The 9,137-nt window shown below is 52.7% G+C and overlaps 1 non-coding gene across 1 annotated transcript; it reads left to right on the top strand.

Annotated features, from left to right (window-relative positions):
• The first annotated feature begins 7,876 nt into the window (after positions 1-7,876).
• On the top strand, positions 7,877-7,948 carry TRNAS-GGA (transfer RNA serine (anticodon GGA)). Its single transcript has one exon. It is a non-coding gene; the product is annotated as a tRNA-Ser (tRNA).
• The last annotated feature ends 1,189 nt before the right edge of the window (positions 7,949-9,137 follow it).

Raw genomic sequence — 9,137 nt, 5'->3', positions numbered from 1 at the left:
AGCAAACAGTGGAAAATTCTTCAAGAGATGGGAATACCAGACCACCTGACCTGCCTCCTGAGAAACCTGTATGCAGGTCAAGGAGCAACAGTTAGAACTGGACGTGGAACAACAGACTGGTTCCAAATTGGGAAAGGAGTGCGTCAAGGCTGTATATTGTCACCCTGCTTATTTAACTTCTATGCAGAGTACATCATGCAAAATGCTGGGCTGGAAGAAACACAAGCTGGAATCAAGAATGCTGAGAGAAATATCAATAACCTCAGATATGCAGAGGACACCACCCTAATGGCAGAAATTGAAGAGGAACTAAAGAGCCTCTTGATGAGGGTGAAAGAGGAGAGTGGAAAAGCTGTCTTATAACTCAGCATTCAAAAAACTAAGATCATGGCATCTGGTCCCATCACTTCATGGCAAATAAATGGGGAAACAATGGAAACAGTGTCAGACTTTATTTTGGGGGGCTCCAAAATCACTGCAGATGGTAACTGCAGCCATGAAATTAAAAGATGCTTGCTCCTTGGAAGAAAAGCATATTAAACCAACCTAGACAGCATATTAAAAAGCAGAGACATTACTTTGCCAACAAAGGTCCCATATAGTCAAGGTTATGGTTTTTCCAGTAGTCATGTATGGATCTGAGGGTTGGACCATAAAGAAGGCTGAGCGCCAAATAATTAATGCTTTTGAACTGTGGTGTTGGAGAAGACTCTTGAGAGTCCTTTGGACTGCAAGGAGATCCAACCAGTCCATCCTAAAGGAAATCAGTCCTGAATATTCACTGGAAGGACTGATGCTGAAGCTCCAATCCTGTGGCCACCTGATGTGAAGAGCTGACTCATTAGAAAAGACCCTGATGCTGGGAAAGATTGAAGGCAGGAGGAGAAGGGGACGACAGAGGATGAGATGGTTGGAAGGCATCACTGACTCAATGGACATGTTGAGCAAGCTCCGGGAGATGTGAGGACAGGGAAGCCTGGCGTGCTGCCGTCCATGGGGTCACAGAGTCAGACACGACTAAGCGGCTGAACAACAGCAACACAGTCGAGAAGCTGAACTTGACTCCCAGCAAGTGAACCGAACACTCTCAGTGAGAAACATCACAGCCAGTTTCTCAGAACCTGAAGAGATGAGCCAAACACTCTCAGTGGAAACGTCACAGCCAGTTTCTCAGAACCTAAAGAGAGAATTTTGAAAGCAGCAAGAGAGACAGCTAATCACAGAGGAGAGCTCCTCAGTGTGATAAACAGCGACTTCTCATCAGATTCCATGCAGGCCAGAAGGCACTGGGGCGCATGAGGTTATGAAGGGAAAAAAACCTGCCAACCAAGAATTCCAAACCCCCCAAAGCTATCTTTTAAGAATGATGGAGAAACTAAGACATTTTCAGGTAAACAAGGGCTGAGGTACTTTATTACAATAGACCTGCCATCCAAGAAACGCTAAAAAGACATAACACAGTTTACTAGTCTCTCCAAATTCTTCAGGTTAAAATGAAAAGATACCAGACACCAAAGCCTTAAAAGCAATAAAGAATACAGGTAAAGGAAACCACATATGTTAGTTTATAAGCCAGTATTATTGTACTTTGAATCGTAAGTCTTCCCCTTTTCTATATGATTTAAAGGCAGATGCATAAAACAATAATTATAAATCTTTGTTCATGAGCACACCATATACAAATATGTAATCTGTGACATTAACAACATAAAGGAGGGAAGACGGAAATGTGTGAGAAGAGTCTTGGAACACTATTGAATACTGAATTAAAATACCATTGAAACTGAATTAGTATTATTCAATTCAATAAAGTAGAACTTTATTGTTATAAATTTAGAATGTTCATTGTGATCCTCAAGGTAACCGTTAAGAAGATGACTAGAGGCCATGCAGAAAAGGGAGGAAGGTGATCGCCGGGCACCGTAGAAAAAGTCAACTAAACACAAGAAGTCGGTTGCACTTGTCCCTCAGCCCCTAATGGAGGACTGAGGAACAATATGTATGATAGCTGAGTAGCAGAAGTCAGTCCTTATCTACTGACTAATCACCTTCAACATGAACGAAGCAGGAACAAGTAGAAATCCCATGGGAATTGGGGAGCCAGACCCCTGCCTCACACCGCACACACCAACAGCCACGGATAGGAGAGGAAGGTCGAAATGCTAGACTTTCGGTAGGAGGTGTCGAAGACGCTCCCTCAGGTGTTTGGGTGCAAGATTTGTGAACAGAGCGCCAAAGCACTATCTCTGAAATATTCGTGGGCTCACCTGGGGTGGCGGGGAGCTCTCGGGGGTGATGGTGCTGACGGAGGTCAGGCTGGAGCACCCGGAGAGCGGGGGCAGGAACTCCTTCCGCTTGACTCTGCGGGACCGAGAGAGACGGAGACACGGGATCGGGCGTGGGGCGGCGCCACGAGGGAGCCGGGGGGCCGGGGCTGGGGTGTCTGAGGGCTGCAGGGGAGAGTGTGTGTGTGCCCGTGTGCATGTGTGTGCACGCTTGCGCGTGTGTGCTCATGTGCGTGTGTGTGAACACGCACGCCTACACTTCCACAGACAGAAGTCAAACGAGCGTGATGCCTGGTGTCCAGCTCAGGCGCCAGCCGTGAGCAGAGCGACCGTGAGGGGTCATGCCGTCCAGGCTGGGGCAGAGCTGAGAGGCAGAGTAAGCTTCTGAACTCCGCACAGGGCTTTCCTGCCCCATATGCTCCGTCACAGATGCTCTCTCTCCTAGGAGACCTGCGCCGAGGCGCGCTCCCAGCCCCCGTCGGGTGGAAAGGCTGGCAACTCACCGCACGGCGGACGCGATCCTGCTGGCACTGGCTTCCTGCGGGCAGGAGGGGAAGAGCAGCAGGTCAGAAGGAGCCAAGCCCCGCCCTGGCCGTCGCGTCAGGGCTCCTGGGGGCCCCGGGTCCAGGGAGGGCGCTGGAGGATGGCGCCCAGCCCCACCCGCGAGCTCTGGCTGAGCTGCGTCCCCTCCCTTCCGTGGTTCAAGTCCTGTCCTTCATGACGCAGCACGTGACCGTCCTTGGAAACCGGGCCGCTGGGAGGCTATCAACAGGGGAGCCAGGTCACCCGTGTGGGTCCCGGCCCACGAGGCCTGATGTCCTCGCAGGAGGATGAGCTCCGGACGAAGACCGTGAGCCCAGGTGGCGCTGACGGCTCAGAGGCACCCCCCCTGGTGACGCCCCACCGCAGACTTGTAGCTCCAGGGTGGGAGAAGGAAGTGAGCTGCCTGGGCAGCTTGGCCTCTGCAGCCCCAGCAGAGAAGCACACCGCCACACGTGCTCGTGCGCGCGCTTCTCCTTGGTCAGGGGGAGCAGGACAGCCTGGTCCGAGAAGGCACCCATTTGGCCTCCGGGCACGGGCCTGGCCTCCCCGCCTCTGACTCAGACTTGGCATCCGCAGGTTGGAGCCTACGGGCAAGTGTGTGGTGACCCTCCCTGTGGCTCTCTTCTGCGCGTCCTCGGGGCCTGATTCTGGGCATCTTTTCAGGTGCTCATTTGCCATCCAATAAATTGCTTTCGGTAAAGAGTTTGTTCAAATCTACAGTTTGAACTGTGGTGCTGGAGAAGACTCCTGAGAGTCCCCTGGACTGCAAGGAGATCAAACCAGTCAATCCTGAAGGAAATCAGTCCTAAATATTCATTGGAAGGGCTGATGCTGAAGCTCCAATACTTTGGCCACCTGATGTGAAGAACTGACTCAGTGGAAAAGACCCTGATGCTGGGAAAGATTGAGGGCAGGAGGAGAAGGGGACGACAGAGGATGAGATGGTTGGATGGCATCACCGACTCAATGGACATGAGTCTGAGTAAACTCCGGAAGCTGGTGATGGACAGGGAGGCCTGGCGTGCTGCGGTTCATGGGATCACAAGAGGTGGATGTGACTGAGCGACTGACCTGAACTGAACTAAGGTTATTTCAGATTTTTGTTTTTATAAACAATGTTTATAAAATGTTACAGGGAACATCTCTGTCATAGAGCTTTGTCTGTTTTTCTAAGATTGGGCTTTAAGTTAATGGTGGTAGACAGCCGATGCTCCCACGTGCTGAGGGCTGTGCCGGGGTCATCTCCTTTAATCATCACCCACACACTCAGAGGTTTGTGCAGGGCCCCCTGCCCAGGTAACTGCAGAACAGGGTTGGACCCGGGAAGCCTTGGAGTCTATTTTCATTCTTGGGAGTGCACTTCCTGGGTCCAAAAGTTTATCAGTGGACTTACCCAAAGGAAGACCCTTTAAAAGTAAACCAGTGACCTAACATGCCTCATGGTGACTGACCTTGCAGTTTCAGGGTGCATCTCAAGGTCGTCTCCCACACACAGAGACGAGAGGTGACACCTTGCAGTCATCTCACGATGGACACGTGGGTCACTTTCCTCTTTAGTAGGTAGCACTCTGTGCACCGTATATCAAAGGAGGCCTTACACAGGAAATCTTAACACAAGATCACACGCGATTTCCTCCAGAGCAGTAAACGGGGAGAAACGGGTGTGTGTGTGAGTGCCCGTCTGGGCCTGAGAACGGACACAGAACCCTGCTTCGCCCACACAGACGCGTGTCTCAAGAGTGACCAGGGACCTACATTCAGGAGCCCAGACCCTCACCCTCACCTGGGCTGGGCTCGAGCACAACATTGGGTAAATGTAGGGAGTGTGGACCCCATGTCTCAAGGGGGAGCTTTCAGCTTTTCATCGCGAGGTAAGACGTAAGCTGTGAGCTTTCAAGGTGCCCCCTGAGGGAATGGGATCTTATCTTTGCGTTCCCAAGCTGGGGCTGCTTTAAAATCATGAATGGGAGTTTGTTGCCATCCGGTCCTCGCTCTGCACCGCTGCATCCATACGATGGTTGTCCAACCCTCACCCAACCCAGGCCTCAGACGCGGTGCCGCGTCTGCACCGGGGCGGGGAAGGTGGGGGCAGCTGCAGTGTCTCCAGACGGTCACACCCAGGCCCGCGAGGACCGGCGGGAACCGACCAGCCTCTGCTGCTGGAGGCCAACCCGGTGAGGGCCCAGGACCAGCGTGTCCTCAGAGGCAGACCGTGTCCGCGCTGCTGCCCCGGGAGGCCTCGGAGAGCCTCGCACTGCATGCCCACGGGCTGCTGAGCCCACGAGGGGCGAACCCGCAGCAGACAGGCTGGGGCCACGCAGACATGGTGTGCTTGGCCCTACAAGCCTCGTACCACATGGTTCGCACCTGCTTCTCTCGCACGCGTGCCTCACGGCTACAGACACCATGCCACGCGCCCACCACCGTTCCCAGGCGAGGAGCACGGCCCCAAAACACTGCAAACATCTGAAGTGGGCCTGTGAGACCGGCACCGCCTGTGCCGTGTGGCCCTCTGCGGGGTCCTGGGGTGGCCGCGCCCCTGGCCCCGGCCCCCACCCCCCTGCACCAGGCTCACCTGCTGTGATGAGCAGCTGTTGGCACGGATGCCGAGGTCGGAGGCCTGCAAGTAGTCCGGGGTTGCTGGCAAGAGGTGCATGGACTTCACGCTGGCAGGGACGCACAGGAGAGAGAAAGCGCGCGTGTCAGCAGACGGGGATTCCTGGGGGCCCAGCAAGTCTCACAGTCGTGGTTTTCCATTTTCCTGAGGACCTCACAGCTTGGGATGGGTCGCGGGCTCCCCCGCCCCAGAAAAGTCAGAAAGCAAGCAGCCCTGCTGAGCCCCGGAGCCTCCGAGCGGACGGAGAACCAGGGCCTCCTGTCTTAAGCCCCCGTTTTGTGGGAATTTGTCGCACTGAACCTAAAATGCGCACAGGAGGGTCCCGTCGAATTATCCGCGTGTGGTCATCTGAGTCTTGAGGAACGGAGGACCCGGGAAGGCTAGCTGAGAGATCAGAACGTGAGGAGGACTGGGACCTCTGCGGCTGGCGGGAGGAGCCTGTCTCCCGGCACTCCCGGGTCCTCCCCCGCGGGGGTGGAGCAGAGGCCAGGCTCACCTGGCTGGGCTTCTGCTCCGAGGAAACCAGGAGAGGATGCGTGCTGGTGTGTCTCCACGTGAGAGGCCGTAATCCTTGTTCATATTCTCATCCTACCCACTTAACATTTCAGAACAGAGGAACAGTCCAGAAGAAACTCTCTTAGAAACGGGACAATCACACCACCAGGGACACTTGGTAAAGTCCTCCGTAGAGGCTTTCCTCTGAAACGTGCCCTCGGAGCCCCCACACACCGCATGGGTGTGTGCTGGGCGTGTTCCTTCCTTCAGCAGGTGTCACGAGGCTTAGAAACTTCCTCTGATCGCTGTGAACTCGATCCCACCGGCTCTAACTGACTCTAAGAGGATCAGCCTCGGGAGTGGGGCTGGGAATGGCCGCCAGCAGTGCCAATTTGCTCAACTGGACCCAGAAACTTCGTTACCCGGAAAACATTCCCTGCGACAAAAGAGGCTACCAGAATTTACTTCCCATCTCATCTAGAGGATTTGTAACTTACTTGTATCACATTTTACCCATTGTTAACCCTTGATTAAACAGGGCCAGCTCCTCTCCAGGAGAAAGAACACAAGCTGGATTGGAAATGAAAATAAATGTCCCTGTAAAAATATGCACGTGGCAGCTGCCCAAGGGGGGGTGAGTGAACCCGTAAAAGTCTTGTTGTTTTCTTTTAACAGAAAGAACCTCACAATACATGAGGCAAAACAAGAAGCTCCTAAGGAATCGTATATGATCACTTTTATAAAATAAAACATTGTATATATATATATATATATATATATATGCCCAGAAAAGGTACTGGAAAGAAAGATGTGAAAGATACAAGTCAATGTCCCAGCAATAGTCATTAGTGGGCGGGGAAATCTGTGTGTTTCTGCTTTTATACTGGGAATTTGTATTTCCAAATTTTCTATAATAAATACGTGTTGATTCTAAAAAAAAAAAATTAAGGCAAAAGTCTACCGTCCTGGTTCCAGTTAAGTTTCTGCCTTTCTTACCAGAAAAGGGAGAAGTAGAAAGTGCTCTTAGATTTTACTTAAAGGATCACGGTTAAATGATACTTTGAAGTGAAATTCAAAATGATGTGGATTTACACGTTAGTGTTGCCAATCAGATTTCTAAGGAAGAAAAACTGGAAGAAAACTTACTGGGTTGTTTGAAAGAGAACAGTCCTTGCACAGTGAACTGCGTTTCCTGGCCAGCTGTTAACTAAGCAAGAACCTCAGGAACTCTGAGCCTTTGGGACACTGCCGAGTGCTGTCTTTCTCTTAGCTCCACCTCCTGGGGTTCCGTGGGCCCTCTCTGCCCCCTGAATGCAGGACGGGGACGCAGTGACCCCAGGGTCACAGCCCCAGCCCCCCACCCCGGCCCCAGGGCGCCCCTCCTGAAGGCACTCCAGGCCCCTTCCCTGCCCTCAGGGGAGACGACTCTGTTCCCCAACCTGGGGCAGCGACGCTGGGAGGAGCCTAGTCTCCCGTGAGTGAAGGTGTATTCAGCACAACGCCAACCCCAAATGCAGGTGACTTGGAACTGACAAAATCACTTGAAAGTTTACACGGGAAAACAAATGTGCAAGAATTGTCAAACAATCTGAAAATGAAAAAGGCTTGGGAGGAATTTGTCTACTAGGGAGTAAGGAGAGGCTGCAGAAGAGAGAGAGGACGGGGGAGGCAGACGCAGGCGGGTCCAGACACGGAGGGTCGTGGGCCGTCTACGCCACGGGGATCACTGAGCTTGTTTCCTCTCTTGTTGTATCCAAAAGCCAAGATGTCCTGAGGAGCAAAGTGCAAAGAAAGCAAGTAACGCTGCGAGAATCTCACAAAGACTTGGAGGGATGTTTGGAAAACTCGGGAGCAAAGAAGGTTTTTAAAAGAAAAATAAAAATTTGACACATTTGGTTTCAGAAAAATTTGTGACCTCTACGTTGCAGTAGGGGCTTCCCTGGTGGCTCAGAGGTTAAAGCGTCTGCCTGGAATGCAGGAGACCCAGGTTCTATCCCTGGGTTGGGAAGATCCCCTGGAGAAGGAAATGGCAACCCACTCCAGTACTCTTGCCTGGAGAATCCCATGGAGGGAGGAGCCTGGTGGGCTACAGTCCATGAGGTCGCAAAGAGTCAGACACGACTGAGCAAATTCACTTCACTTCACTTCACATTGCAAAAGACATAATAAAGAAACTTTTTAAAATGACAGATTGGATGAAATATATTTGAGACACAAGGAACAAAGAATTAATTAGTATTTTCAATAGTCAAGAGCTCTTAAAATGGATAATATACAAATACCCCAGCTTAAAAATGGGGAAAATATTTGAAAACCTAATGCAATGCGCACAAGAGATTGTCAGACAGTCACAACAGATGAGACGATGGACTTTCCCACTGGTGTTGAGAGGAGTGCGCGTAGAAACAGCTACTTGTTTTCCTTGGATTAAACCAGATACACTGTCCTTGTGCTGCAGAATCTGGGGAAACTGGTGGCGTGTGAGTCACTCTAGCTTCGGGGGAAGTAATCGTGCAGCCTTATGAAGAGTTAGCACAGGCAGCCCTTTGCCTTTGGACGTCCGACAGAAGTAAAACCAGCTGCCCCTGACACCAGGGCCCCTCGGAGGCTCAGCGGTGAAGAGTCCAGCTGCAGCGCGAGAGATGCGGGCTCGGTGCCTGCGTCAGGAAGATCCCCTGGAGAAGGCCGTGGCCGCCCACTCCAGGAGTCTTGCCTGGAGAATTCCATGGACAGAGGAGCCTGGCGGGCTACCGACCACAGGGTAGCAAAGAGTCGGACACGACGGACGCGACTTAGCACACGTGTGTGCCTGACAAAGTTGGCACCAAGTCACTTCTGGTGAACTGTCCGAGCAAGCCACGCAGCCGGAGCCCCTCGGCCTGTCGGGGGCGGGGGCGGGGGGGGGGCGCCGACTAAGTCCTGGCCTGCCCGTGGGGTCTGCCGATGAGAGGCGGCCGCGTCTGCCCCCCAGGTCACAGGAGCCGCCCCCCGGGTCACAGGAGCCGCCCCGGACCTCCGGCGGGGAGTGTGAACGAGGGCGTGGCAGACGGACAGGGCGGTATCATCTAACCCTAACCCTGTAAGTTTCTCACATGGATGGAGAGCGCTGAGAGCTGCTCGGGCGTCACCCTTGAGGTTCTGCTGGGGGGCCACTGTCTTTACACTGGTTCACGAGCCCGTGGCACGATATAATAACG

The sequence above is a fragment of the Budorcas taxicolor genome, chromosome 20, assembly GCF_023091745.1.
Source record: "Budorcas taxicolor isolate Tak-1 chromosome 20, Takin1.1, whole genome shotgun sequence".
Taxonomy (NCBI): Eukaryota; Metazoa; Chordata; class Mammalia; order Artiodactyla; family Bovidae; genus Budorcas; species Budorcas taxicolor.
The sequence above is the reverse complement of the archived record's forward strand: the minus strand, read 5'-3'. Positions and strand labels throughout refer to the sequence as shown.